Source organism: Euphorbia lathyris, chromosome 1, assembly GCF_963576675.1.
Source record: "Euphorbia lathyris chromosome 1, ddEupLath1.1, whole genome shotgun sequence".
Lineage (NCBI taxonomy): Eukaryota > Viridiplantae > Streptophyta > Magnoliopsida > Malpighiales > Euphorbiaceae > Euphorbia > Euphorbia lathyris.
The window spans coordinates 131,782,627-131,803,422 of record NC_088910.1 but is presented as its reverse complement, the minus strand read 5'-3'; the positions used below and the strand labels follow the sequence as shown (position 1 = coordinate 131,803,422).

The following is a 20,796-nucleotide window of genomic DNA, read 5'->3' as shown; positions in this document are numbered from 1 at the left end:
GCTTGTGCATGCACGTGAAGGATGAGCATACGGGAGAAAGGGGCGCCCAGTATGGAATATATGCTTAGTTTTTGCATGTGATGACGGGTGCGATCATACCAGCACTAATGCACCGGATCCCATCAGAACTCCGAAGTTAAACGTGCTTGGGCGAGAGTAGTACTAAGATGGTTGACCTCTTGGGAAGTCCTCGTGTTGCACCCCCAAACTTTTTTGCAACGTGCATTTTTTAATTATTTAATTTTTTTTTTCACCATGGCGTGCATGTTTTCGAGGCGGGGGTCAGTGTTTGGGGTCCGGGGGCTTGTGCATGCACGTGAAGGATGAGCATACGGGAGAAAGGGGCGCCCAGTATGGAATATATGCTTAGTTTTTGCATGGGATGACGGGTGCGATCATACCAGCACTAATGCACCGGATCCCATCAGAACCCCGAAGTTAAACGTGCTTGGGCGAGAGTAGTACTAAGATGGGTGACCTCTTCGGAAGTCCTCGTGTTGCACCCCCAAACTTTTTTGCAACGTGCATTTTTTAATTATTTAATTTTTTTTTCACCATGGCGTGCACGTTTTCGAGGCGGGCCCAAACTTTTTTGCAACGTGCATTTTTTAATTATTTAATTTTTTTTTCACCATGGCGTGCACGTTTTCGAGGCGGGGGTCAGTGTTTGGGGTCCGGGGGCTTGTGCATGCACGTGAAGGATGAGCATACGGGAGAAAGGGGCGCCCAGTATGGAATATATGCTTAGTTTTTGCATGGGATGACGGGTGCGATCATACCAGCACTAATGCACCGGATCCCATCAGAACTCCGAAGTTAAACGTGCTTGGGCGAGAGTAGTACTAAGATGGGTGACCTCTTGGGAAGTCCTCGTGTTGCACCCCTAAACTTTTTTGCAACGTGCATTTTTTAATTATTTAATTTTTTTTTCACCATGGCGTGCACGTTTTCGAGGCGGGCCCAAACTTTTTTGCAACGTGCATTTTTTAATTATTTAATTTTTTTTTTCACCATGGCGTGCACGTTTTCGAGGCGGGGGTCAGTGTTTGGGGTCCGGGGGCTTGTGCATGCACGTGAAGGATGAGCATACGGGAGAAAGGGGCGCCCAGTATGGAATATATGCTTAGTTTTTGCATGTGATGACGGGTGCGATCATACCAGCACTAATGCACCAGATCCCATCAGAACTCCGAAGTTAAACGTGCTTGGGCGAGAGTAGTACTAAGATGGTTGACCTCTTGGGAAGTCCTCGTGTTGCAACCCCAAACTTTTTTGCAACGTGCATTTTTTAATTATTTAATTTTTTTTTTCACCATGGCGTGCATGTTTTCGAGGCGGGGGTCAGTGTTTGGGGTCCGGGGGCTTGTGCATGCACGTGAAGGATGAGCATACGGGAGAAAGGGGCGCCCAGTATGGAATATATGCTTAGTTTTTGCATGGGATGACGGGTGCGATCATACCAGCACTAATGCACCGGATCCCATCAGAACCCCGAAGTTAAACGTGCTTGGGCGAGAGTAGTACTAAGATGGGTGACCTCTTCGGAAGTCCTCGTGTTGCACCCCCAAACTTTTTTGCAACGTGCATTTTTTAATTATTTAATTTTTTTTTCACCATGGCGTGCACGTTTTCGAGGCGGGCCCAAACTTTTTTGCAACGTGCATTTTTTAATTATTTAATTTTTTTTTCACCATGGCGTGCACGTTTTCGAGGCGGGGGTCAGTGTTTGGGGTCCGGGGGCTTGTGCATGCACGTGAAGGATGAGCATACGGGAGAAAGGGGCGCCCAGTATGGAACATATGCTTAGTTTTTGCATGGGATGACGGGTGCGATCATACCAGCACTAATGCACCGGATCCCATCAGAACTCCGAAGTTAAACGTGCTTGGGCGAGAGTAGTACTAAGATGGGTGACCTCTTGGGAAGTCCTCGTGTTGCACCCCTAAACTTTTTTGCAACGTGCATTTTTTAATTATTTAATTTTTTTTTCACCATGGCGTGCACGTTTTCGAGGCGGGCCCAAACTTTTTTGCAACGTGTATTTTTTAATTATTTAATTTTTTTTCACCATGGCGTGCACGTTTTCGAGGCGGGGGTCAGTGTTTGGGGTCCGGGGGCTTGTGCATGCACGTGAAGGATGAGCATACGGGAGAAAGGGGCGCCCAGTATGGAATATATGCTTAGTTTTTGCATGTGATGACGGGTGCGATCATACCAGCACTAATGCACCAGATCCCATCAGAACTCCGAAGTTAAACGTGCTTGGGCGAGAGTAGTACTAAGATGGTTGACCTCTTGGGAAGTCCTCGTGTTGCACCCCCAAACTTTTTTGCAACGTGCATTTTTTAATTATTTAATTTTTTTTTTCACCATGGCGTGCATGTTTTCGAGGCGGGGGTCAGTGTTTGGGGTCCGGGGGCTTGTGCATGCACGTGAAGGATGAGCATACGGGAGAAAGGGGCGCCCAGTATGGAATATATGCTTAGTTTTTGCATGGGATGACGGGTGCGATCATACCAGCACTAATGCACCGGATCCCATCAGAACCCCGAAGTTAAACGTGCTTGGGCGAGAGTAGTACTAAGATGGGTGACCTCTTCGGAAGTCCTCGTGTTGCACCCCCAAACTTTTTTGCAACGTGCATTTTTTAATTATTTAATTTTTTTTTCACCATGGCGTGCACGTTTTCGAGGCGGGCCCAAACTTTTTTGCAACGTGCATTTTTTAATTATTTAATTTTTTTTTCACCATGGCGTGCACGTTTTCGAGGCGGGGGTCAGTGTTTGGGGTCCGGGGGCTTGTGCATGCACGTGAAGGATGAGCATACGGGAGAAAGGGGCGCCCAGTATGGAACATATGCTTAGTTTTTGCATGGGATGACGGGTGCGATCATACCAGCACTAATGCACCGGATCCCATCAGAACTCCGAAGTTAAACATGCTTGGGCGAGAGTAGTACTAAGATGGGTGACCTCTTGGGAAGTCCTCGTGTTGCACCCCTAAACTTTTTTGCAACGTGCATTTTTTAATTATTTAATTTTTTTTCACCATGGCGTGCACGTTTTCGAGGCGGGCCCAAACTTTTTTGCAACGTGTATTTTTTAATTATTTAATTTTTTTCACCATGGCGTGCACGTTTTCGAGGCGGGGGTCAGTGCTTGGGGTCCGGGGGCTTGTGCATGCACGTGAAGGATGAGCATACGGGAGAAAGGGGCGCCCAGTATGGAATATATGCTTAGTTTTTGCATGTGATGACGGGTGCGATCATACCAGCACTAATGCACCGGATCCCATCAGAACTCCGAAGCTAAACGTGCTTGGGCGAGAGTAGTACTAAGATGGTTGACCTCTTGGGAAGTCCTCGTGTTGCACCCCCAAACTTTTTTGCAACGTGCATTTTTTAATTATTTAATTTTTTTTTTCACCATGGCGTGCATGTTTTCAAGGCGGGGGTCAGTGTTTGGGGTCCGGGGGCTTGTGCATGCACGTGAAGGATGAGCATACGGGAGAAAGGGGCGCCCAGTATGGAATATATGCTTAGTTTTGGCATGGGATGACGGGTGCGATCATACCAGCACTAATGCACCGGATCCCATCAGAACTCCGAAGTTAAACGTGCTTGGGCGAGAGTAGTACTAAGATGGGTGACCTCTTCGGAAGTCCTCGTGTTGCACCCCCAAACTTTTTTGCAACGTGCATTTTTTAATTATTTAATTTTTTTTTTCACCATGGCGTGCATGTTTTCGAGGCGGGGGTCAGTGTTTGGGGTCCGGGGGCTTGTGCATGCACGTGAAGGATGAGCATACGGGAGAAAGGGGCGCCCAGTATGGAATATATGCTTAGTTTTTGCATGGGATGACGGGTGCGATCATACCAGCACTAATGCACCGGATCCCATCAGAACTCCGAAGTTAAACGTGCTTGGGCGAGAGTAGTACTAAGATGGGTGACCTCTTCGGAAGTCCTCGTGTTGCACCCCCAAACTTTTTTGCAACGTGCATTTTTTAATTATTTAATTTTTTTTTCACCATGGCGTGCACGTTTTCGAGGCGGGCCCAAACTTTTTTGCAACGTGCATTTTTTAATTATTTAATTTTTTTTTCACCATGGCGTGCACGTTTTCGAGGCAGGGGTCAGTGTTTGGGGTCCGGGGGCTTGTGCATGCACGTGAAGGATGAGCATACGGGAGAAAGGGGCGCCCAGTATGGAATATATGCTTAGTTTTTGCATGGGATGACGGGTGCGATCATACCAGCACTAATGCACCGGATCCCATCAGAACTACGAAGTTAAACGTGCTTGGGCGAGAGTAGTACTAAGATGGGTGACCTCTTGGGAAGTCCTCGTGTTGCACCCCTAAACTTTTTTATAACGTGCATTTTTTAATTATTTAATTTTTTTTTCACCATGGCGTGCACGTTTTCGAGGCGGGCCCAAACTTTTTTGCAACGTGCATTTTTTAATTATTTAATTTTTTTTCACCATGGCGTGCACGTTTTCGAGGCGGGGGTCAGTGTTTGGGCTCCGGGGGCTTGTGCATGCACGTGAAGGATGAGCATACGGGAGAAAGGGGCGCCCAGTATGGAATATATGCTTAGTTTTTGCATGTGATGACGGGTGCGATCATACCATCACTAATGCACCGGATCCCATCAGAACTCCGAAGTTAAACGTGCTTGGGCGAGAGTAGTACTAAGATGGGTGACCTCTTGGGAACTCCTCGTGTTGCACCCCCAAACTTTTTTGCAACGTGCATTTTTTAATTATTTAATTTTTTTTTTCACCATGGCGTGCATGTTTTCGAGGCGGGGGTCAGTGTTTGGGGTCCGGGGGCTTGTGCATGCACGTGAAGGATGAGCATACGGGAGAAAGGGGCGCCCAGTATGGAATATATGCTTAGTTTTTGCATGGGATGACGGGTGCGATCATACCAGCACTAATGCACCGGATCCCATCAGAACTCCGAAGTTAAACGTGCTTGGGCGAGAGTAGTACTAAGATGGGTGACCTCTTGGGAAGTCCTCGTGTTGCACCCCCAAACTTTTTTGCAACGTGCATTTTTTAATTATTTAATTTTTTTTTCACCATGGCGTGCACGTTTTCGAGGCGGGCCCAAACTTTTTTGCAACGTGCATTTTTTAATTATTTAATTTTTTTTTCACCATGGCGTGCACGTTTTCGAGGCGGGGGTCAGTGTTTGGGGTCCGGGGGCTTGTGCATGCACGTGAAGGATGAGCATACGGGAGAAAGGGGCGCCCAGTATGGAATATATGCTTAGTTTTTGCATGGGATGACGGGTGCGATCATACCAGCACTAATGCACCGGATCCCATCAGAACTCCGAAGTTAAACGTGCTTGGGCGAGAGTAGTACTAAGATGGGTGACCTCTTGGGAAGTCCTCGTGTTGCACCCCTAAACTTTTTTGCAACGTGCATTTTTTAATTATTTAATTTTTTTTTCACCATGGCGTGCACGATTTCGAGGCGGGCCCAAACTTTTTTGCAACGTGCATTTTTTAATTATTTAATTTTTTTCACCATGGCGTGCACGTTTTCGAGGCGGGGGTCAGTGTTTGGGGTCCGGGGGCTTGTGCATGCACGTGAAGGATGAGCATACGGGAGAAAGGGGCGCCCAGTATGGAATATATGCTTAGTTTTTGCATGGGATGACGGGTGCGATCATACCAGCACTAATGCACCGGATCCCATCAGAACTCCGAAGTTAAACGTGCTTGGGCGAGAGTAGTACTAAGATGTGTGACCTCTTGGGAAGTCCTCGTGTTGCACCCCTAAACTTTTTTATAACGTGCATTTTTTAATTATTTAATTTTTTTTTCACCATGGCGTGCACGTTTTCGAGGCGGGCCCAAACTTTTTTGCAACGTGCATTTTTTAATTATTTAATTTTTTTTCACCATGGCGTGCACGTTTTCGAGGCGGGGGTCAGTGTTTGGGGTCCGGGGGCTTGTGCATGCACGTGAAGGATGAGCATACGGGAGAAAGGGGCGCCCAGTATGGAATATATGCTTAGTTTTTGCATGTGATGACGGGTGCGATCATACCAGCACTAATGCACCGGATCCCATCAGAACTCCGAAGTTAAACGTGCTTGGGCGAGAGTAGTACTAAGATGGTTGACCTCTTGGGAAGTCCTCGTGTTGCACCCCCAAACTTTTTTGCAACGTGCATTTTTTAATTATTTAATTTTTTTTTTCACCATGGCGTGCATGTTTTCGAGGCGGGGGTCAGTGTTTGGGGTCCGGGGGCTTGTGCATGCACGTGAAGGATGAGCATACGGGAGAAAGGGGCGCCCAGTATGGAATATATGCTTAGTTTTTGCATGGGATGACGGGTGCGATCATACCAGCACTAATGCACCGGATCCCATCAGAACCCCGAAGTTAAACGTGCTTGGGCGAGAGTAGTACTAAGATGGGTGACCTCTTGGGAAGTCCTCGTGTTGCACCCCCAAACTTTTTTGCAACGTGCATTTTTTAATTATTTAATTTTTTTTTCACCATGGCGTGCACGTTTTCGAGGCGGGCCCAAACTTTTTTGCAACGTGCATTTTTTAATTATTTAATTTTTTTTTCACCATGGCGTGCACGTTTTCGAGGCGGGGGTCAGTGTTTGGGGTCCCGGGGGCTTGTGCATGCACGTGAAGGATGAGCATACGGGAGAAAGGGGCGCCCAGTATGGAATATATGCTTAGTTTTTGCATGGGATGACGGGTGCGATCATACCAGCACTAATGCACCGGATCCCATCAGAACTCCGAAGTTAAACGTGCTTGGGCGAGAGTAGTACTAAGATGGGTGACCTCTTGGGAAGTCCTCGTGTTGCACCCCTAAACTTTTTTGCAACGTGCATTTTTTAATTATTTAATTTTTTTTTCACCATGGCGTGCATGTTTTCGAGGCGGGCCCAAACTTTTTTCCAACGTGCATTTTTTAATTATTTAATTTTTTTTCACCATGGCGTGCACGTTTTCGAGGCGGGGGTCAGTGTTTGGGGTCCGGGGGCTTGTGCATGCACGTGAAGGATGAGCATACGGGAGAAAGGGGCGCCCAGTATGGAATATATGCTTAGTTTTTGCATGGGATAACGGGTGCGATCATACCAGCACTAATGCACCGGATCCCATCAGAACTCCGAAGTTAAACGTGCTTGGGCGAGAGTAGTACTAAGATGGGTGACCTCTTGGGAAGTCCTCGTGTTGCACCCCTAAACTTTTTTGCAACGTGCATTTTTTAATTATTTAATTTTTTTTTTCACCATGGCGTGCACGTTTTCGAGGCGGGGGTCAGTGTTTGGGGTCCGGGGGCTTGTGCATGCACGTGAAGGATGAGCATACGGGAGAAAGGGGCGCCCAGTATGGAATATATGCTTAGTTTTTGCATGGGATGACGGGTACGATCATACCAGCACTAATGCACCGGATCCCATCAGAACTCCGAAGCTAAACGTGCTTGGGCGAGAGTAGTACTAAGATGGGTGACCTCTTGGGAAGTCCTCGTGTTGCACCCCCAAACTTTTTTGCAACGTGCATTTTTTAATTATTTAATTTTTTTTTCACCATGGCGTGCACGTTTTCGAGGCGGGCCCAAACTTTTTTGCAACGTGCATTTTTTAATTATTTAATTTTTTTTTCACCATGGCGTGCACGTTTTCGAGGCGGGGGTCAGTGTTTGGGGTCCGGGGGCTTGTGCATGCACGTGAAGGATGAGCATACGGGAGAAAGGGGCGCCCAGTATGGAATATATGCTTAGTTTTTGCATGGGATGACGGGTGCGATCATACCAGCACTAATGCACCGGATCCCATCAGAACTCCGAAGTTAAACGTGCTTGGGCGAGAGTAGTACTAAGATGGGTGACCTCTTGGGAAATCCTCGTGTTGCACCCCTAAACTTTTTTGCAACGTGCATTTTTTAATTATTTAATTTTTTTTTCACCATGGCGTGCACGTTTTCGAGGCGGGCCCAAACTTTTTTGCAACGTGCATTTTTTAATTATTTAATTTTTTTTCACCATGGCGTGCACGTTTTCGAGGCGGGGGTCAGTGTTTGGGGTCCGGGGGCTTGTGCATGCACGTGAAGGATGAGCATACGGGAGAAAGGGGCGCCCAGTATGGAATATATGCTTAGTTTTTGCATGGGATGACGGGTGCGATCATACCAGCACTAATGCACCGGATCCCATCAGAACTCCGAAGTTAAACGTGCTTGGGCGAGAGTAGTACTAAGATGTGTGACCTCTTGGGAAGTCCTCGTGTTGCACCCCTAAACTTTTTTATAACGTGCATTTTTTAATTATTTAATTTTTTTTTCACCATGGCGTGCACGTTTTCGAGGCGGGCCCAAACTTTTTTGCAACGTGCATTTTTTAATTATTTAATTTTTTTTCACCATGGCGTGCACGTTTTCGAGGCGGGGGTCAGTGTTTGGGGTCCGGGGGCTTGTGCATGCACGTGAAGGATGAGCATACGGGAGAAAGGGGCGCCCAGTATGGAATATATGCTTAGTTTTTGCATGTGATGACGGGTGCGATCATACCAGCACTAATGCACCGGATCCCATCAGAACTCCGAAGTTAAACGTGCTTGGGCGAGAGTAGTACTAAGATGGTTGACCTCTTGGGAAGTCCTCGTGTTGCACCCCCAAACTTTTTTGCAACGTGCATTTTTTAATTATTTAATTTTTTTTTTCACCATGGCGTGCATGTTTTCGAGGCGGGGGTCAGTGTTTGGGGTCCGGGGGCTTGTGCATGCACGTGAAGGATGAGCATACGGGAGAAAGGGGCGCCCAGTATGGAATATATGCTTAGTTTTTGCATGGGATGACGGGTGCGATCATACCAGCACTAATGCACCGGATCCCATCAGAACTCCGAAGTTAAACGAGCTTGGGCGAGAGTAGTACTAAGATGGGTGACCTCTTGGGAAGTCCTCGTGTTGCACCCCCAAACTTTTTTGCAACGTGCATTTTTTAATTATTTAATTTTTTTTTCACCATGGCGTGCACGTTTTCGAGGCGGGCCCAAACTTTTTTGCAACGTGCATTTTTTAATTATTTAATTTTTTTTTCACCATGGCGTGCACGTTTTCGAGGCGGGGGTCAGTGTTTGGGGTCCGGGGGCTTGTGCATGCACGTGAAGGATGAGCATACGGGAGAAAGGGGCGCCCAGTATGGAATATATGCTTAGTTTTTGCATGGGATGACGGGTGCGATCATACCAGCACTAATGCACCGGATCCCATCAGAACTCCGAAGTTAAACGTGCTTGGGCGAGAGTAGTACTAAGATGGGTGACCTCTTGGGAAGTCCTCGTGTTGCACCCCTAAACTTTTTTGCAACGTGCATTTTTTAATTATTTAATTTTTTTTTCACCATGGCGTGCATGTTTTCGAGGCGGGCCCAAACTTTTTTGCAACGTGCATGTTTTAATTATTTAATTTTTTTTCACCATGGCGTGCACGTTTTCGAGGCGGGGGTCAGTGTTTGGGGTCCGGGGGCTTGTGCATGCACGTGAAGGATGAGCATACGGGAGAAAGGGGCGCCCAGTATGGAATATATGCTTAGTTTTTGCATGGGATAACGGGTGCGATCATACCAGCACTAATGCACCGGATCCCATCAGAACTCCGAAGTTAAACGTGCTTGGGCGAGAGTAGTACTAAGATGGGTGACCTCTTGGGAAGTCCTCGTGTTGCACCCCTAAACTTTTTTGCAACGTGCATTTTTTAATTATTTAATTTTTTTTTTCACCATGGCGTGCACGTTTTCGAGGCGGGGGTCAGTGTTTGGGGTCCGGGGGCTTGTGCATGCACGTGAAGGATGAGCATACGGGAGAAAGGGGCGCCCAGTATGGAATATATGCTTAGTTTTTGCATGTGATGACGGGTGCGATCATACCAGCACTAATGCACCGGATCCCATCAGAACTCCGAAGTTAAACGTGCTTGGGCGAGAGTAGTACTAAGATGGTTGACCTCTTGGGAAGTCCTCGTGTTGCACCCCCAAACTTTTTTGCAACGTGCATTTTTTAATTATTTAATTTTTTTTTTCACCATGGCGTGCATGTTTTCGAGGCGGGGGTCAGTGTTTGGGGTCCGGGGGCTTGTGCATGCACGTGAAGGATGAGCATACGGGAGAAAGGGGCGCCCAGTATGGAATATATGCTTAGTTTTTGCATGGGATGACGGGTGCGATCATACCAGCACTAATGCACCGGATCCCATCAGAACTCCGAAGTCAAACGTGCTTGGGCGAGAGTAGTACTAAGATGGGTGACCTCTTGGGAAGTCCTCGTGTTGCACCCCTAAACTTTTTTGCAACGTGCATTTTTTAATTATTTAATTTTTTTTTCACCATGGCGTGCACGTTTTCGAGGCGGGCCCAAACTTTTTTGCAACGTGCATTTTTTAATTATTTAATTTTTTTTCACCATGGCGTGCACGTTTTCGAGGCGGGGGTCAGTGTTTGGGGTCCGGGGGCTTGTGCATGCACGTGAAGGATGAGCATACGGGAGAAAGGGGCGCCCAGTATGGAATATATGCTTAGTTTTTGCATGGGATGACGGGTGCGATCATACCAGCACTAATGCACCGGATCCCATCAGAACTCCGAAGTTAAACGTGCTTGGGCGAGAGTAGTACTAAGATGGGTGACCTCTTGGGAAGTCCTCGTGTTGCACCCCTAAACTTTTTTATAACGTGCATTTTTTAATTATTTAATTTTTTTTTCACCATGGCGTGCACGTTTTCGAGGCGGGCCCAAACTTTTTTGCAACGTGCATTTTTTAATTATTTAATTTTTTTTCACCATGGCGTGCACGTTTTCGAGGCGGGGGTCAGTGTTTGGGGTCCGGGGTCTTGTGCATGCACGTGAAGGATGAGCATACGGGAGAAAGGGGCGCCCAGTATGGAATATATGCTTAGTTTTTGCATGTGATGACGGGTGCGATCATACCAGCACTAATGCACCGGATCCCATCAGAACTCCGAAGTTAAACGTGCTTGGGCGAGAGTAGTACTAAGATGGTTGACCTCTTGGGAAGTCCTCGTGTTGCACCCCCAAACTTTTTTGCAACGTGCATTTTTTAATTATTTAATTTTTTTTTTCACCATGGCGTGCATGTTTTCGAGGCGGGGGTCAGTGTTTGGGGTCCGGGGGCTTGTGCATGCACGTGAAGGATGAGCATACGGGAGAAAGGGGCGCCCAGTATGGAATATATGCTTAGTTTTTGCATGGGATGACGGGTGCGATCATACCAGCACTAATGCACCGGATCCCATCAGAACTCCGAAGTTAAATGTGCTTGGGCGAGAGTAGTACTAAGATGGGTGACCTCTTGGGAAGTCCTCGTGTTGCACCCCCAAACTTTTTTGCAACGTGCATTTTTTAATTATTTAATTTTTTTTTCACCATGGCGAGCACGTTTTCGAGGCGGGCCCAAACTTTTTTGCAACGTGCATGTTTTAATTATTTAATTTTTTTTCACCATGGCGTGCACGTTTTCGAGGCGGGGGTCAGTGTTTGGGGTCCGGGGGCTTGTGCATGCACGTGAAGGATGAGCATACGGGAGAAAGGGGCGCCCAGTATGGAATATATGCTTAGTTTTTGCATGGGATAACGGGTGCGATCATACCAGCACTAATGCACCGGATCCCATCAGAACTCCGAAGTTAAACGTGCTTGGGCAAGAGTAGTACTAAGATGGGTGACCTCTTGGGAAGTCCTCGTGTTGCACCCCTAAACTTTTTTGCAACGTGCATTTTTTAATTATTTAATTTTTTTTTTCACCATGGCGTGCACGTTTTCGAGGCGGGGGTCAGTGTTTGGGGTCCGGGGGCTTGTGCATGCACGTGAAGGATGAGCATACGGGAGAAAGGGGCGCCCAGTATGGAATATATGCTTAGTTTTTGCATGTGATGACGGGTGCGATCATACCAGCACTAATGCACCGGATCCCATCAGAACTCCGAAGTTAAACGTGCTTGGGCGAGAGTAGTACTAAGATGGTTGACCTCTTGGGAAGTCCTCGTGTTGCACCCCCAAACTTTTTTGCAACGTGCATTTTTTAATTATTTAATTTTTTTTTTCACCATGGCGTGCATGTTTTCGAGGCGGGGGTCAGTGTTTGGGGTCCGGGGGCTTGTGCATGCACGTGAAGGATGAGCATACGGGAGAAAGGGGCGCCCAGTATGGAATATATGCTTAGTTTTTGCATGGGATGACGGGTGCGATCATACCAGCACTAATGCACCGGATCCCATCAGAACTCCGAAGTCAAACGTGCTTGGGCGAGAGTAGTACTAAGATGGGTGACCTCTTGGGAAGTCCTCGTGTTGCACCCCTAAACTTTTTTGCAACGTGCATTTTTTAATTATTTAATTTTTTTTTCACCATGGCGTGCACGTTTTCGAGGCGGGCCCAAACTTTTTTGCAACGTGCATTTTTTAATTATTTAATTTTTTTTCACCATGGCGTGCACGTTTTCGAGGCGGGGGTCAGTGTTTGGGGTCCGGGGGCTTGTGCATGCACGTGAAGGATGAGCATACGGGAGAAAGGGGCGCCCAGTATGGAATATATGCTTAGTTTTTGCATGGGATGACGGGTGCGATCATACCAGCACTAATGCACCGGATCCCATCAGAACTCCGAAGTTAAACGTGCTTGGGCGAGAGTAGTACTAAGATGGGTGACCTCTTGGGAAGTCCTCGTGTTGCACCCCTAAACTTTTTTATAACGTGCATTTTTTAATTATTTAATTTTTTTTTCACCATGGCGTGCACGTTTTCGAGGCGGGCCCAAACTTTTTTGCAACGTGCATTTTTTAATTATTTAATTTTTTTTCACCATGGCGTGCACGTTTTCGAGGCGGGGGTCAGTGTTTGGGGTCCGGGGTCTTGTGCATGCACGTGAAGGATGAGCATACGGGAGAAAGGGGCGCCCAGTATGGAATATATGCTTAGTTTTTGCATGTGATGACGGGTGCGATCATACCAGCACTAATGCACCGGATCCCATCAGAACTCCGAAGTTAAACGTGCTTGGGCGAGAGTAGTACTAAGATGGTTGACCTCTTGGGAAGTCCTCGTGTTGCACCCCCAAACTTTTTTGCAACGTGCATTTTTTAATTATTTAATTTTTTTTTTCACCATGGCGTGCATGTTTTCGAGGCGGGGGTCAGTGTTTGGGGTCCGGGGGCTTGTGCATGCACGTGAAGGATGAGCATACGGGAGAAAGGGGCGCCCAGTATGGAATATATGCTTAGTTTTTGCATGGGATGACGGGTGCGATCATACCAGCACTAATGCACCGGATCCCATCAGAACTCCGAAGTTAAATGTGCTTGGGCGAGAGTAGTACTAAGATGGGTGACCTCTTGGGAAGTCCTCGTGTTGCACCCCCAAACTTTTTTGCAACGTGCATTTTTTAATTATTTAATTTTTTTTTCACCATGGCGAGCACGTTTTCGAGGCGGGCCCAAACTTTTTTGCAACGTGCATTTTTTAATTATTTAATTTTTTTTTCACCATGGCGTGCACGTTTTCGAGGCGGGGGTCAGTGTTTGGGGTCCGGGGGCTTGTGCATGCACGTGAAGGATGAGCATACGGGAGAAAGGGGCGCCCAGTATGGAATATATGCTTAGTTTTTGCATGGGATGATGGGTGCGATCATACCAGCACTAATGCACCGGATCCCATCAGAACTCTGAAGTTAAACGTGCTTGGGCGAGAGTAGTACTAAGATGGGTGACCTCTTGGGAAGTCCTCGTGTTGCACCCCTAAACTTTTTTATAACGTGCATTTTTTAATTATTTAATTTTTTTTTCACCATGGCGTGCACGTTTTCGAGGCGGGCCCAAACTTTTTTGCAACGTGCATTTTTTAATTATTTAATTTTTTTTCACCATGGCGTGCACGTTTTCGAGGCGGGGGTCAGTGTTTGGGCTCCGGGGGCTTGTGCATGCACGTGAAGGATGAGCATACGGGAGAAAGGGGCGCCCAGTATGGAATATATGCTTAGTTTTTGCATGTGATGACGGGTGCGATCATACCAGCACTAATGCACCGGATCCCATCAGAACTCCGAAGTTAAACGTGCTTGGGCGAGAGTAGTACTAAGATGGGTGACCTCTTGGGAACTCCTCGTGTTGCACCCCCAAACTTTTTTGCAACGTGCATTTTTTAATTATTTAATTTTTTTTTTCACCATGGCGTGCATGTTTTCGAGGCGGGGGTCAGTGTTTGGGGTCCGGGGGCTTGTGCATGCACGTGAAGGATGAGCATACGGGAGAAAGGGGCGCCCAGTATGGAATATATGCTTAGTTTTTGCATGGGATGACGGGTGCGATCATACCAGCACTAATGCACCGGATCCCATCAGAACTCCGAAGTTAAACGTGCTTGGGCGAGAGTAGTACTAAGATGGGTGACCTCTTGGGAAGTCCTCGTGTTGCACCCCCAAACTTTTTTGCAACGTGCATTTTTTAATTATTTAATTTTTTTTTCACCATGGCGTGCACGTTTTCGAGGCGGGCCCAAACTTTTTTGCAACGTGCATTTTTTAATTATTTAATTTTTTTTTCACCATGGCGTGCACGTTTTCGAGGCGGGGGTCAGTGTTTGGGGTCCGAGGGCTTGTGCATGCACGTGAAGGATGAGCATACGGGAGAAAGGGGCGCCCAGTATGGAATATATGCTTAGTTTTTGCATGGGATGACGGGTGCGATCATACCAGCACTAATGCACCGGATCCCATCAGAACTCCGAAGATAAACGTGCTTGGGCGAGAGTAGTACTAAGATGGGTGACCTCTTGGGAAGTCCTCGTGTTGCACCCCTAAACTTTTTTGCAACGTGCATTTTTTAATTATTTAATTTTTTTTTCACCATGGCGTGCACGTTTTCGAGGCGGGCCCAAACTTTTTTGCAACGTGCATTTTTTAATTATTTAATTTTTTTTCACCATGGCGTGCACGTTTTCGAGGCGGGGGTCAGTGTTTGGGGTCCGGGGGCTTGTGCATGCACGTGAAGGATGAGCATACGGGAGAAAGGGGCGCCCAGTATGGAATATATGCTTAGTTTTTGCATGGGATGACGGGTGCGATCATACCAGCACTAATGCACCGGATCCCATCAGAACTCCGAAGTTAAACGTGCTTGGGCGAGAGTAGTACTAAGATGTGTGACCTCTTGGGAAGTCCTCGTGTTGCACCCCTAAACTTTTTTATAACGTGCATTTTTTAATTATTTAATTTTTTTTTCACCATGGCGTGCACGTTTTCGAGGCGGGCCCAAACTTTTTTGCAACGTGCATTTTTTAATTATTTAATTTTTTTTCACCATGGCGTGCACGTTTTCGAGGCGGGGGTCAGTGTTTGGGGTCCGGGGGCTTGTGCATGCACGTGAAGGATGAGCATACGGGAGAAAGGGGCGCCCAATATGGAATATATGCTTAGTTTTTGCATGTGATGACGGGTGCGATCATACCAGCACTAATGCACCGGATCCCATCAGAACTCCGAAGTTAAACGTGCTTGGGCGAGAGTAGTACTAAGATGGTTGACCTCTTGGGAAGTCCTCGTGTTGCACCCCCAAACTTTTTTGCAACGTGCATTTTTTAATTATTTAATTTTTTTTTTCACCATGGCGTGCATGTTTTCGAGGCGGGGGTCAGTGTTTGGGGTCCGGGGGCTTGTGCATGCACGTGAAGGATGAGCATACGGGAGAAAGGGGCGCCCAGTATGGAATATATGCTTAGTTTTTGCATGGGATGACGGGTGCGATCATACCAGCACTAATGCACCGGATCCCATCAGAACTCCGAAGTTAAACGTGCTTGGGCGAGAGTAGTACTAAGATGGGTGACCTCTTGGGAAGTCCTCGTGTTGCACCCCCAAACTTTTTTGCAACGTGCATTTTTTAATTATTTAATTTTTTTTTCACCATGGCGTGCACGTTTTCGAGGCGGGCCCAAACTTTTTTGCAACGTGCATTTTTTAATTATTTAATTTTTTTTTCACCATGGCGTGCACGTTTTCGAGGCGGGGGTCAGTGTTTGGGGTCCGGGGGCTTGTGCATGCACGTGAAGGATGAGCATACGGGAGAAAGGGGCGCCCAGTATGGAATATATGCTTAGTTTTTGCATGGGATGACGGGTGCGATCATACCAGCACTAATGCACCGGATCCCATCAGAACTCCGAAGTTAAACGTGCTTGGGCGAGAGTAGTACTAAGATGGGTGACCTCTTGGGAAGTCCTCGTGTTGCACCCCTAAACTTTTTTGCAACGTGCATTTTTTAATTATTTAATTTTTTTTTCACCATGGCGTGCACGTTTTCGAGGCGGGCCCAAACTTTTTTGCAACGTGCATTTTTTAATTATTTAATTTTTTTTCACCATGGCGTGCACGTTTTCGAGGCGGGGGTCAGTGTTTGGGGTCCGGGGGCTTGTGCATGCACGTGAAGGATGAGCATACGGGAGAAAGGGGCGCCCAGTATGGAATATATGCTTAGTTTTTGCATGGGATAACGGGTGCGATCATACCAGCACTAATGCACCGGATCCCATCAGAACTTCGAAGTTAAACGTGCTTGGGCGAGAGTAGTACTAAGATGGGTGACCTCTTGGGAAGTCCTCGTGTTGCACCCCTAAACTTTTTTGCAACGTGCATTTTTTAATTATTTAATTTTTTTTTTCACCATGGCGTGCACGTTTTCGAGGCGGGGGTCAGTGTTTGGGGTCCGGGGGCTTGTGCATGCACGTGAAGGATGAGCATACGGGAGAAAGGGGCGCCCAGTATGGAATATATGCTTAGTTTTTGCATGTGATGACGGGTGCGATCATACCAGCACTAATGCACCGGATCCCATCAGAACTCCGAAGTTAAACGTGCTTGGGCGAGAGTAGTACTAAGATGGGTGACCTCTTGGGAACTCCTCGTGTTGCACCCCCAAACTTTTTTGCAACGTGCATTTTTTAATTATTTAATTTTTTTTTTCACCATGGCGTGCATGTTTTCGAGGCGGGGGTCAGTGTTTGGGGTCCGGGGGCTTGTGCATGCACGTGAAGGATGAGCATACGGGAGAAAGGGGCGCCCAGTATGGAATATATGCTTAGTTTTTGCATGGGATGACGGGTGCGATCATACCAGCACTAATGCACCGGATCCCATCAGAACTCCGAAGCTAAACGTGCTTGGGCGAGAGTAGTACTAAGATGGGTGACCTCTTGGGAAGTCCTCGTGTTGCACCCCCAAACTTTTTTGCAACGTGCATTTTTTAATTATTTAATTTTTTTTTCACCATGGCGTGCACGTTTTCGAGGCGGGCCCAAACTTTTTTGCAACGTGCATTTTAATTATTTAATTTTTTTTTCACCATGGCGTGCACGTTTTCGAGGCGGGGGTCAGTGTTTGGGGTCCGGGGGCTTGTGCATGCACGTGAAGGATGAGCATACGGGAGAAAGGGGCGCCCAGTATGGAATATATGCTTAGTTTTTGCATGGGATGACGGGTGCGATCATACCAGCACTAATGCACCGGATCCCATCAGAACTCCGAAGTTAAACGTGCTTGGGCGAGAGTAGTACTAAGATGGGTGACCTCTTGGGAAGTCCTCGTGTTGCACCCCTAAACTTTTTTGCAACGTGCATTTTTTAATTATTTAATTTTTTTTTCACCATGGCGTGCACGTTTTCGAGGCGGGCCCAAACTTTTTTGCAACGTGCATTTTTTAATTATTTAATTTTTTTTCACCATGGCGTGCACGTTTTCGAGGCGGGGGTCAGTGTTTGGGGTCCGGGGGCTTGTGCATGCACGTGAAGGATGAGCATACGGGAGAAAGGGGCGCCCAGTATGGAATATATGCTTAGTTTTTGCATGGGATGACGGGTGCGATCATACCAGCACTAATGCACCGGATCCCATCAGAACTCCGAAGTTAAACGTGCTTGGGCGAGAGTAGTACTAAGATGTGTGACCTCTTGGGAAGTCCTCGTGTTGCACCCCTAAATTTTTTATAACGTGCATTTTTTAATTATTTAATTTTTTTTTCACCATGGCGTGCACGTTTTCGAGGCGGGCCCAAACTTTTTTGCAACGTGCATTTTTTAATTATTTAATTTTTTTTCACCATGGCGTGCACGTTTTCGAGGCGGGGGTCAGTGTTTGGGGTCCGGGGGCTTGTGCATGCACGTGAAGGATGAGCATACGGGAGAAAGGGGCGCCCAGTATGGAATATATGCTTAGTTTTTGCATGTGATGACGGGTGCGATCATACCAGCACTAATGCACCGGATCCCATCAGAACTCCGAAGTTAAACGTGCTTGGGCGAGAGTAGTACTAAGATGGTTGACCTCTTGGGAAGTCCTCGTGTTGCACCCCCAAACTTTTTTGCAACGTGCATTTTTTAATTATTTAATTTTTTTTTTCACCATGGCGTGCATGTTTTCGAGGCGGGGGTCAGTGTTTGGGGTCCGGGGGCTTGTGCATGCACGTGAAGGATGAGCATACGGGAGAAAGGGGCGCCCAGTATGGAATATATGCTTAGTTTTTGCATGGGATGACGGGTGCGATCATACCAGCACTAATGCACCGGATCCCATCAGAACTCCGAAGTTAAACGTGCTTGGGCGAGAGTAGTACTAAGATGGGTGACCTCTTGGGAAGTCCTCGTGTTGCACCCCTAAACTTTTTTGCAACGTGCATTTTTTAATTATTTAATTTTTTTTTCACCATGGCGTGCATGTTTTCGAGGCGGGCCCAAACTTTTTTGCAACGTGCATTTTTTAATTATTTAATTTTTTTTCACCATGGCGTGCACGTTTTCGAGGCGGGGGTCAGTGTTTGGGGTCCGGGGGCTTGTGCATGCACGTGAAGGATGAGCATACGGGAGAAAGGGGCGCCCAGTATGGAATATATGCTTAGTTTTTGCATGGGATAACGGGTGCGATCATACCAGCACTAATGCACCGGATCCCATCAGAACTCCGAAGTTAAACGTGCTTGGGCGAGAGTAGTACTAAGATGGGTGACCTCTTGGGAAGTCCTCGTGTTGCACCCCTAAACTTTTTTGCAACGTGCATTTTTTAATTATTTAATTTTTTTTTTCACCATGGCGTGCACGTTTTCAAGGCGGGGGTCAGTGTTTGGGGTCCGGGGGCTTGTGCATGCACGTGAAGGATGAGCATACGGGAGAAAGGGGCGCCCAGTATGGAATATATGCTTAGTTTTTGCATGTGATGACGGGTGCGATCATACCAGCACTAATGCACCGGATCCCATCAGAACTCCGAAGTTAAACGTGCTTGGGCGAGAGTAGTACTAAGATGGTTGACCTCTTGGGAAGTCCTCGTGTTGCACCCCCAAACTTTTTTGCAACGTGCATTTTTTAATTATTTAATTTTTTTTTTCACCATGGCGTGCATGTTTTCGAGGCGGGGGTCAGTGTTTGGGGTCCGGGGGCTTGTGCATGCACGTGAAGGATGAGCATACGGGAGAAAGGGGCGCCCAGTATGGAATATATGCTTAGTTTTTGCATGGGATGACGGGTGCGATCATACCAGCACTAATGCACCGGATCCCATCAGAACTCCGAAGTTAAACGTGCTTGGGCGAGAGTAGTACTAAGATGGGTGACCTCTTGGGAAGTCCTCGTGTTGCACCCCTAAACTTTTTTGCAACGTGCATTTTTTAATTATTTAATTTTTTTTTCACCATGGCGTGCACGTTTTCGAGGCGGGCCCAAACTTTTTTGCAACGTGCATTTTTTAATTATTTAATTTTTTTTCACCATGGCGTGCACGTTTTCGAGGCGGGGGTCAGTGTTTGGGGTCCGGGGGCTTGTGCATGCACGTGAAGGATGAGCATACGGGAGAAAGGGGCGCCCAGTATGGAATATATGCTTAGTTTTTGCATGGGATGACGGGTGCGATCATACCAGCACTAATGCACCGGATCCCATCAGAACTCCGAAGTTAAACGTGCTTGGGCGAGAGTAGTACTAAGATGGGTGACCTCTTGGGAAGTCCTCGTGTTGCACCCCTAAACTTTTTTATAACGTGCATTTTTTAATTATTTAATTTTTTTTTCACCATGGCGTGCACGTTTTCGAGGCGGGCCCAAACTTTTTTGCAACGTGCATTTTTTAATTATTTAATTTTTTTTCACCATGGCGTGCACGTTTTCGAGGCGGGGGTCAGTGTTTGGGGTCCGGGGTCTTGTGCATGCACGTGAAGGATGAGCATACGGGAGAAAGGGGCGCCCAGTATGGAATATATGCTTAGTTTTTGCATGTGATGACGGGTGCGATCATACCAGCACTAATGCACCGGATCCCATCAGAACTCCGAAGTTAAACGTGCTTGGGCGAGAGTAGTACTAAGATGGTTGACCTCTTGGGAAGTCCTCGTGTTGCACCCCCAAACTTTTTTGCAACGTGCATTTTTTAATTATTTAATTTTTTTTTTCACCATGGCGTGCATGTTTTCGAGGCGGGGGTCAGTGTTTGGGGTCCGGGGGCTTGTGCATGCACGTGAAGGATGAGCATACGGGAGAAAGGGGCGCCCAGTATGGAATATATGCTTAGTTTTTGCATGGGATGACGGGTGCGATCATACCAGCACTAATGCACCGGATCCCATCAGAACTCCGAAGTTAAATGTGCTTGGGCGAGAGTAGTACTAAGATGGGTGACCTCTTGGGAAGTCCTCGTGTTGCACCCCCAAACTTTTTTGCAACGTGCATTTTTTAATTATTTAATTTTTTTTTCACCATGGCGAGCACGTTT

At 47.0% G+C, this 20,796-nt stretch overlaps 60 non-coding genes across 60 annotated transcripts; all 60 read left to right on the top strand.

The window, feature by feature from the left end:
* The first annotated feature begins 85 nt into the window (after nucleotides 1-85).
* On the top strand, nucleotides 86-204 carry LOC136212592 (5S ribosomal RNA). The gene has a single exon (XR_010679740.1). It is a non-coding gene; the product is annotated as a 5S ribosomal RNA (ribosomal RNA).
* Nucleotides 205-387: 183 nt separating this feature from the next.
* On the top strand, nucleotides 388-506 carry LOC136214961 (5S ribosomal RNA). Its single transcript, XR_010682022.1, has one exon. It is a non-coding gene; the product is annotated as a 5S ribosomal RNA (ribosomal RNA).
* Nucleotides 507-765: 259 nt separating this feature from the next.
* On the top strand, nucleotides 766-884 carry LOC136212174 (5S ribosomal RNA). Its single transcript, XR_010679345.1, has one exon. It is a non-coding gene; the product is annotated as a 5S ribosomal RNA (ribosomal RNA).
* A 260-nt stretch (nucleotides 885-1,144) lies between these two features.
* On the top strand, nucleotides 1,145-1,263 carry LOC136215153 (5S ribosomal RNA). The gene has a single exon (XR_010682202.1). It is a non-coding gene; the product is annotated as a 5S ribosomal RNA (ribosomal RNA).
* Nucleotides 1,264-1,446: 183 nt separating this feature from the next.
* LOC136214960 (5S ribosomal RNA) lies at nucleotides 1,447-1,565 on the top strand. Its single transcript, XR_010682021.1, has one exon. It is a non-coding gene; the product is annotated as a 5S ribosomal RNA (ribosomal RNA).
* Nucleotides 1,566-1,824: 259 nt separating this feature from the next.
* Nucleotides 1,825-1,943, top strand: LOC136212161 (5S ribosomal RNA). The gene has a single exon (XR_010679332.1). It is a non-coding gene; the product is annotated as a 5S ribosomal RNA (ribosomal RNA).
* Nucleotides 1,944-2,201: 258 nt separating this feature from the next.
* Nucleotides 2,202-2,320, top strand: LOC136214392 (5S ribosomal RNA). Its single transcript, XR_010681480.1, has one exon. It is a non-coding gene; the product is annotated as a 5S ribosomal RNA (ribosomal RNA).
* Nucleotides 2,321-2,503: 183 nt separating this feature from the next.
* LOC136214959 (5S ribosomal RNA) lies at nucleotides 2,504-2,622 on the top strand. The gene has a single exon (XR_010682020.1). It is a non-coding gene; the product is annotated as a 5S ribosomal RNA (ribosomal RNA).
* A 259-nt stretch (nucleotides 2,623-2,881) lies between these two features.
* On the top strand, nucleotides 2,882-3,000 carry LOC136213361 (5S ribosomal RNA). Its single transcript, XR_010680477.1, has one exon. It is a non-coding gene; the product is annotated as a 5S ribosomal RNA (ribosomal RNA).
* Nucleotides 3,001-3,256: 256 nt separating this feature from the next.
* Nucleotides 3,257-3,375, top strand: LOC136213488 (5S ribosomal RNA). Its single transcript, XR_010680596.1, has one exon. It is a non-coding gene; the product is annotated as a 5S ribosomal RNA (ribosomal RNA).
* Nucleotides 3,376-3,558: 183 nt separating this feature from the next.
* LOC136213023 (5S ribosomal RNA) lies at nucleotides 3,559-3,677 on the top strand. Its single transcript, XR_010680156.1, has one exon. It is a non-coding gene; the product is annotated as a 5S ribosomal RNA (ribosomal RNA).
* A 183-nt stretch (nucleotides 3,678-3,860) lies between these two features.
* Nucleotides 3,861-3,979, top strand: LOC136213022 (5S ribosomal RNA). The gene has a single exon (XR_010680155.1). It is a non-coding gene; the product is annotated as a 5S ribosomal RNA (ribosomal RNA).
* Nucleotides 3,980-4,238: 259 nt separating this feature from the next.
* Nucleotides 4,239-4,357, top strand: LOC136214465 (5S ribosomal RNA). Its single transcript, XR_010681550.1, has one exon. It is a non-coding gene; the product is annotated as a 5S ribosomal RNA (ribosomal RNA).
* Nucleotides 4,358-4,615: 258 nt separating this feature from the next.
* Nucleotides 4,616-4,734, top strand: LOC136214451 (5S ribosomal RNA). The gene has a single exon (XR_010681537.1). It is a non-coding gene; the product is annotated as a 5S ribosomal RNA (ribosomal RNA).
* A 183-nt stretch (nucleotides 4,735-4,917) lies between these two features.
* LOC136212149 (5S ribosomal RNA) lies at nucleotides 4,918-5,036 on the top strand. The gene has a single exon (XR_010679321.1). It is a non-coding gene; the product is annotated as a 5S ribosomal RNA (ribosomal RNA).
* Nucleotides 5,037-5,295: 259 nt separating this feature from the next.
* LOC136212137 (5S ribosomal RNA) lies at nucleotides 5,296-5,414 on the top strand. Its single transcript, XR_010679310.1, has one exon. It is a non-coding gene; the product is annotated as a 5S ribosomal RNA (ribosomal RNA).
* Nucleotides 5,415-5,671: 257 nt separating this feature from the next.
* Nucleotides 5,672-5,790, top strand: LOC136214348 (5S ribosomal RNA). Its single transcript, XR_010681438.1, has one exon. It is a non-coding gene; the product is annotated as a 5S ribosomal RNA (ribosomal RNA).
* Nucleotides 5,791-6,048: 258 nt separating this feature from the next.
* On the top strand, nucleotides 6,049-6,167 carry LOC136212590 (5S ribosomal RNA). Its single transcript, XR_010679739.1, has one exon. It is a non-coding gene; the product is annotated as a 5S ribosomal RNA (ribosomal RNA).
* A 183-nt stretch (nucleotides 6,168-6,350) lies between these two features.
* LOC136213969 (5S ribosomal RNA) lies at nucleotides 6,351-6,469 on the top strand. The gene has a single exon (XR_010681068.1). It is a non-coding gene; the product is annotated as a 5S ribosomal RNA (ribosomal RNA).
* A 260-nt stretch (nucleotides 6,470-6,729) lies between these two features.
* On the top strand, nucleotides 6,730-6,848 carry LOC136212125 (5S ribosomal RNA). The gene has a single exon (XR_010679299.1). It is a non-coding gene; the product is annotated as a 5S ribosomal RNA (ribosomal RNA).
* Nucleotides 6,849-7,106: 258 nt separating this feature from the next.
* LOC136212113 (5S ribosomal RNA) lies at nucleotides 7,107-7,225 on the top strand. Its single transcript, XR_010679288.1, has one exon. It is a non-coding gene; the product is annotated as a 5S ribosomal RNA (ribosomal RNA).
* A 183-nt stretch (nucleotides 7,226-7,408) lies between these two features.
* LOC136214430 (5S ribosomal RNA) lies at nucleotides 7,409-7,527 on the top strand. Its single transcript, XR_010681516.1, has one exon. It is a non-coding gene; the product is annotated as a 5S ribosomal RNA (ribosomal RNA).
* Nucleotides 7,528-7,786: 259 nt separating this feature from the next.
* LOC136211698 (5S ribosomal RNA) lies at nucleotides 7,787-7,905 on the top strand. Its single transcript, XR_010678892.1, has one exon. It is a non-coding gene; the product is annotated as a 5S ribosomal RNA (ribosomal RNA).
* A 258-nt stretch (nucleotides 7,906-8,163) lies between these two features.
* Nucleotides 8,164-8,282, top strand: LOC136214347 (5S ribosomal RNA). Its single transcript, XR_010681437.1, has one exon. It is a non-coding gene; the product is annotated as a 5S ribosomal RNA (ribosomal RNA).
* Nucleotides 8,283-8,540: 258 nt separating this feature from the next.
* LOC136212588 (5S ribosomal RNA) lies at nucleotides 8,541-8,659 on the top strand. The gene has a single exon (XR_010679737.1). It is a non-coding gene; the product is annotated as a 5S ribosomal RNA (ribosomal RNA).
* A 183-nt stretch (nucleotides 8,660-8,842) lies between these two features.
* On the top strand, nucleotides 8,843-8,961 carry LOC136213496 (5S ribosomal RNA). The gene has a single exon (XR_010680604.1). It is a non-coding gene; the product is annotated as a 5S ribosomal RNA (ribosomal RNA).
* Nucleotides 8,962-9,220: 259 nt separating this feature from the next.
* On the top strand, nucleotides 9,221-9,339 carry LOC136212102 (5S ribosomal RNA). The gene has a single exon (XR_010679276.1). It is a non-coding gene; the product is annotated as a 5S ribosomal RNA (ribosomal RNA).
* A 258-nt stretch (nucleotides 9,340-9,597) lies between these two features.
* Nucleotides 9,598-9,716, top strand: LOC136212090 (5S ribosomal RNA). The gene has a single exon (XR_010679265.1). It is a non-coding gene; the product is annotated as a 5S ribosomal RNA (ribosomal RNA).
* A 183-nt stretch (nucleotides 9,717-9,899) lies between these two features.
* Nucleotides 9,900-10,018, top strand: LOC136212587 (5S ribosomal RNA). Its single transcript, XR_010679736.1, has one exon. It is a non-coding gene; the product is annotated as a 5S ribosomal RNA (ribosomal RNA).
* A 183-nt stretch (nucleotides 10,019-10,201) lies between these two features.
* Nucleotides 10,202-10,320, top strand: LOC136212153 (5S ribosomal RNA). The gene has a single exon (XR_010679325.1). It is a non-coding gene; the product is annotated as a 5S ribosomal RNA (ribosomal RNA).
* Nucleotides 10,321-10,578: 258 nt separating this feature from the next.
* On the top strand, nucleotides 10,579-10,697 carry LOC136212078 (5S ribosomal RNA). The gene has a single exon (XR_010679254.1). It is a non-coding gene; the product is annotated as a 5S ribosomal RNA (ribosomal RNA).
* Nucleotides 10,698-10,955: 258 nt separating this feature from the next.
* Nucleotides 10,956-11,074, top strand: LOC136212586 (5S ribosomal RNA). The gene has a single exon (XR_010679735.1). It is a non-coding gene; the product is annotated as a 5S ribosomal RNA (ribosomal RNA).
* A 183-nt stretch (nucleotides 11,075-11,257) lies between these two features.
* LOC136211972 (5S ribosomal RNA) lies at nucleotides 11,258-11,376 on the top strand. The gene has a single exon (XR_010679153.1). It is a non-coding gene; the product is annotated as a 5S ribosomal RNA (ribosomal RNA).
* A 258-nt stretch (nucleotides 11,377-11,634) lies between these two features.
* On the top strand, nucleotides 11,635-11,753 carry LOC136213327 (5S ribosomal RNA). Its single transcript, XR_010680444.1, has one exon. It is a non-coding gene; the product is annotated as a 5S ribosomal RNA (ribosomal RNA).
* A 183-nt stretch (nucleotides 11,754-11,936) lies between these two features.
* Nucleotides 11,937-12,055, top strand: LOC136212585 (5S ribosomal RNA). Its single transcript, XR_010679733.1, has one exon. It is a non-coding gene; the product is annotated as a 5S ribosomal RNA (ribosomal RNA).
* Nucleotides 12,056-12,238: 183 nt separating this feature from the next.
* Nucleotides 12,239-12,357, top strand: LOC136212152 (5S ribosomal RNA). The gene has a single exon (XR_010679324.1). It is a non-coding gene; the product is annotated as a 5S ribosomal RNA (ribosomal RNA).
* A 258-nt stretch (nucleotides 12,358-12,615) lies between these two features.
* Nucleotides 12,616-12,734, top strand: LOC136212067 (5S ribosomal RNA). Its single transcript, XR_010679242.1, has one exon. It is a non-coding gene; the product is annotated as a 5S ribosomal RNA (ribosomal RNA).
* A 258-nt stretch (nucleotides 12,735-12,992) lies between these two features.
* Nucleotides 12,993-13,111, top strand: LOC136212584 (5S ribosomal RNA). Its single transcript, XR_010679732.1, has one exon. It is a non-coding gene; the product is annotated as a 5S ribosomal RNA (ribosomal RNA).
* Nucleotides 13,112-13,294: 183 nt separating this feature from the next.
* Nucleotides 13,295-13,413, top strand: LOC136211970 (5S ribosomal RNA). The gene has a single exon (XR_010679151.1). It is a non-coding gene; the product is annotated as a 5S ribosomal RNA (ribosomal RNA).
* A 259-nt stretch (nucleotides 13,414-13,672) lies between these two features.
* On the top strand, nucleotides 13,673-13,791 carry LOC136212389 (5S ribosomal RNA). Its single transcript, XR_010679549.1, has one exon. It is a non-coding gene; the product is annotated as a 5S ribosomal RNA (ribosomal RNA).
* Nucleotides 13,792-14,049: 258 nt separating this feature from the next.
* On the top strand, nucleotides 14,050-14,168 carry LOC136211716 (5S ribosomal RNA). The gene has a single exon (XR_010678909.1). It is a non-coding gene; the product is annotated as a 5S ribosomal RNA (ribosomal RNA).
* A 183-nt stretch (nucleotides 14,169-14,351) lies between these two features.
* On the top strand, nucleotides 14,352-14,470 carry LOC136212056 (5S ribosomal RNA). Its single transcript, XR_010679231.1, has one exon. It is a non-coding gene; the product is annotated as a 5S ribosomal RNA (ribosomal RNA).
* A 259-nt stretch (nucleotides 14,471-14,729) lies between these two features.
* On the top strand, nucleotides 14,730-14,848 carry LOC136212898 (5S ribosomal RNA). The gene has a single exon (XR_010680038.1). It is a non-coding gene; the product is annotated as a 5S ribosomal RNA (ribosomal RNA).
* Nucleotides 14,849-15,106: 258 nt separating this feature from the next.
* Nucleotides 15,107-15,225, top strand: LOC136214345 (5S ribosomal RNA). Its single transcript, XR_010681436.1, has one exon. It is a non-coding gene; the product is annotated as a 5S ribosomal RNA (ribosomal RNA).
* A 258-nt stretch (nucleotides 15,226-15,483) lies between these two features.
* On the top strand, nucleotides 15,484-15,602 carry LOC136212583 (5S ribosomal RNA). The gene has a single exon (XR_010679731.1). It is a non-coding gene; the product is annotated as a 5S ribosomal RNA (ribosomal RNA).
* Nucleotides 15,603-15,785: 183 nt separating this feature from the next.
* Nucleotides 15,786-15,904, top strand: LOC136212041 (5S ribosomal RNA). Its single transcript, XR_010679219.1, has one exon. It is a non-coding gene; the product is annotated as a 5S ribosomal RNA (ribosomal RNA).
* A 259-nt stretch (nucleotides 15,905-16,163) lies between these two features.
* Nucleotides 16,164-16,282, top strand: LOC136212029 (5S ribosomal RNA). The gene has a single exon (XR_010679208.1). It is a non-coding gene; the product is annotated as a 5S ribosomal RNA (ribosomal RNA).
* Nucleotides 16,283-16,540: 258 nt separating this feature from the next.
* On the top strand, nucleotides 16,541-16,659 carry LOC136213286 (5S ribosomal RNA). The gene has a single exon (XR_010680406.1). It is a non-coding gene; the product is annotated as a 5S ribosomal RNA (ribosomal RNA).
* A 183-nt stretch (nucleotides 16,660-16,842) lies between these two features.
* LOC136211715 (5S ribosomal RNA) lies at nucleotides 16,843-16,961 on the top strand. Its single transcript, XR_010678908.1, has one exon. It is a non-coding gene; the product is annotated as a 5S ribosomal RNA (ribosomal RNA).
* Nucleotides 16,962-17,144: 183 nt separating this feature from the next.
* LOC136211734 (5S ribosomal RNA) lies at nucleotides 17,145-17,263 on the top strand. Its single transcript, XR_010678925.1, has one exon. It is a non-coding gene; the product is annotated as a 5S ribosomal RNA (ribosomal RNA).
* A 257-nt stretch (nucleotides 17,264-17,520) lies between these two features.
* On the top strand, nucleotides 17,521-17,639 carry LOC136212017 (5S ribosomal RNA). The gene has a single exon (XR_010679197.1). It is a non-coding gene; the product is annotated as a 5S ribosomal RNA (ribosomal RNA).
* A 258-nt stretch (nucleotides 17,640-17,897) lies between these two features.
* Nucleotides 17,898-18,016, top strand: LOC136214344 (5S ribosomal RNA). Its single transcript, XR_010681435.1, has one exon. It is a non-coding gene; the product is annotated as a 5S ribosomal RNA (ribosomal RNA).
* Nucleotides 18,017-18,273: 257 nt separating this feature from the next.
* LOC136212582 (5S ribosomal RNA) lies at nucleotides 18,274-18,392 on the top strand. Its single transcript, XR_010679730.1, has one exon. It is a non-coding gene; the product is annotated as a 5S ribosomal RNA (ribosomal RNA).
* A 183-nt stretch (nucleotides 18,393-18,575) lies between these two features.
* Nucleotides 18,576-18,694, top strand: LOC136212005 (5S ribosomal RNA). The gene has a single exon (XR_010679185.1). It is a non-coding gene; the product is annotated as a 5S ribosomal RNA (ribosomal RNA).
* Nucleotides 18,695-18,952: 258 nt separating this feature from the next.
* On the top strand, nucleotides 18,953-19,071 carry LOC136211994 (5S ribosomal RNA). The gene has a single exon (XR_010679174.1). It is a non-coding gene; the product is annotated as a 5S ribosomal RNA (ribosomal RNA).
* Nucleotides 19,072-19,254: 183 nt separating this feature from the next.
* LOC136212581 (5S ribosomal RNA) lies at nucleotides 19,255-19,373 on the top strand. The gene has a single exon (XR_010679729.1). It is a non-coding gene; the product is annotated as a 5S ribosomal RNA (ribosomal RNA).
* Nucleotides 19,374-19,556: 183 nt separating this feature from the next.
* On the top strand, nucleotides 19,557-19,675 carry LOC136211983 (5S ribosomal RNA). Its single transcript, XR_010679163.1, has one exon. It is a non-coding gene; the product is annotated as a 5S ribosomal RNA (ribosomal RNA).
* Nucleotides 19,676-19,933: 258 nt separating this feature from the next.
* On the top strand, nucleotides 19,934-20,052 carry LOC136211971 (5S ribosomal RNA). The gene has a single exon (XR_010679152.1). It is a non-coding gene; the product is annotated as a 5S ribosomal RNA (ribosomal RNA).
* A 258-nt stretch (nucleotides 20,053-20,310) lies between these two features.
* Nucleotides 20,311-20,429, top strand: LOC136212580 (5S ribosomal RNA). Its single transcript, XR_010679728.1, has one exon. It is a non-coding gene; the product is annotated as a 5S ribosomal RNA (ribosomal RNA).
* A 183-nt stretch (nucleotides 20,430-20,612) lies between these two features.
* On the top strand, nucleotides 20,613-20,731 carry LOC136211969 (5S ribosomal RNA). Its single transcript, XR_010679150.1, has one exon. It is a non-coding gene; the product is annotated as a 5S ribosomal RNA (ribosomal RNA).
* Nucleotides 20,732-20,796: the final 65 nt, after the last annotated feature.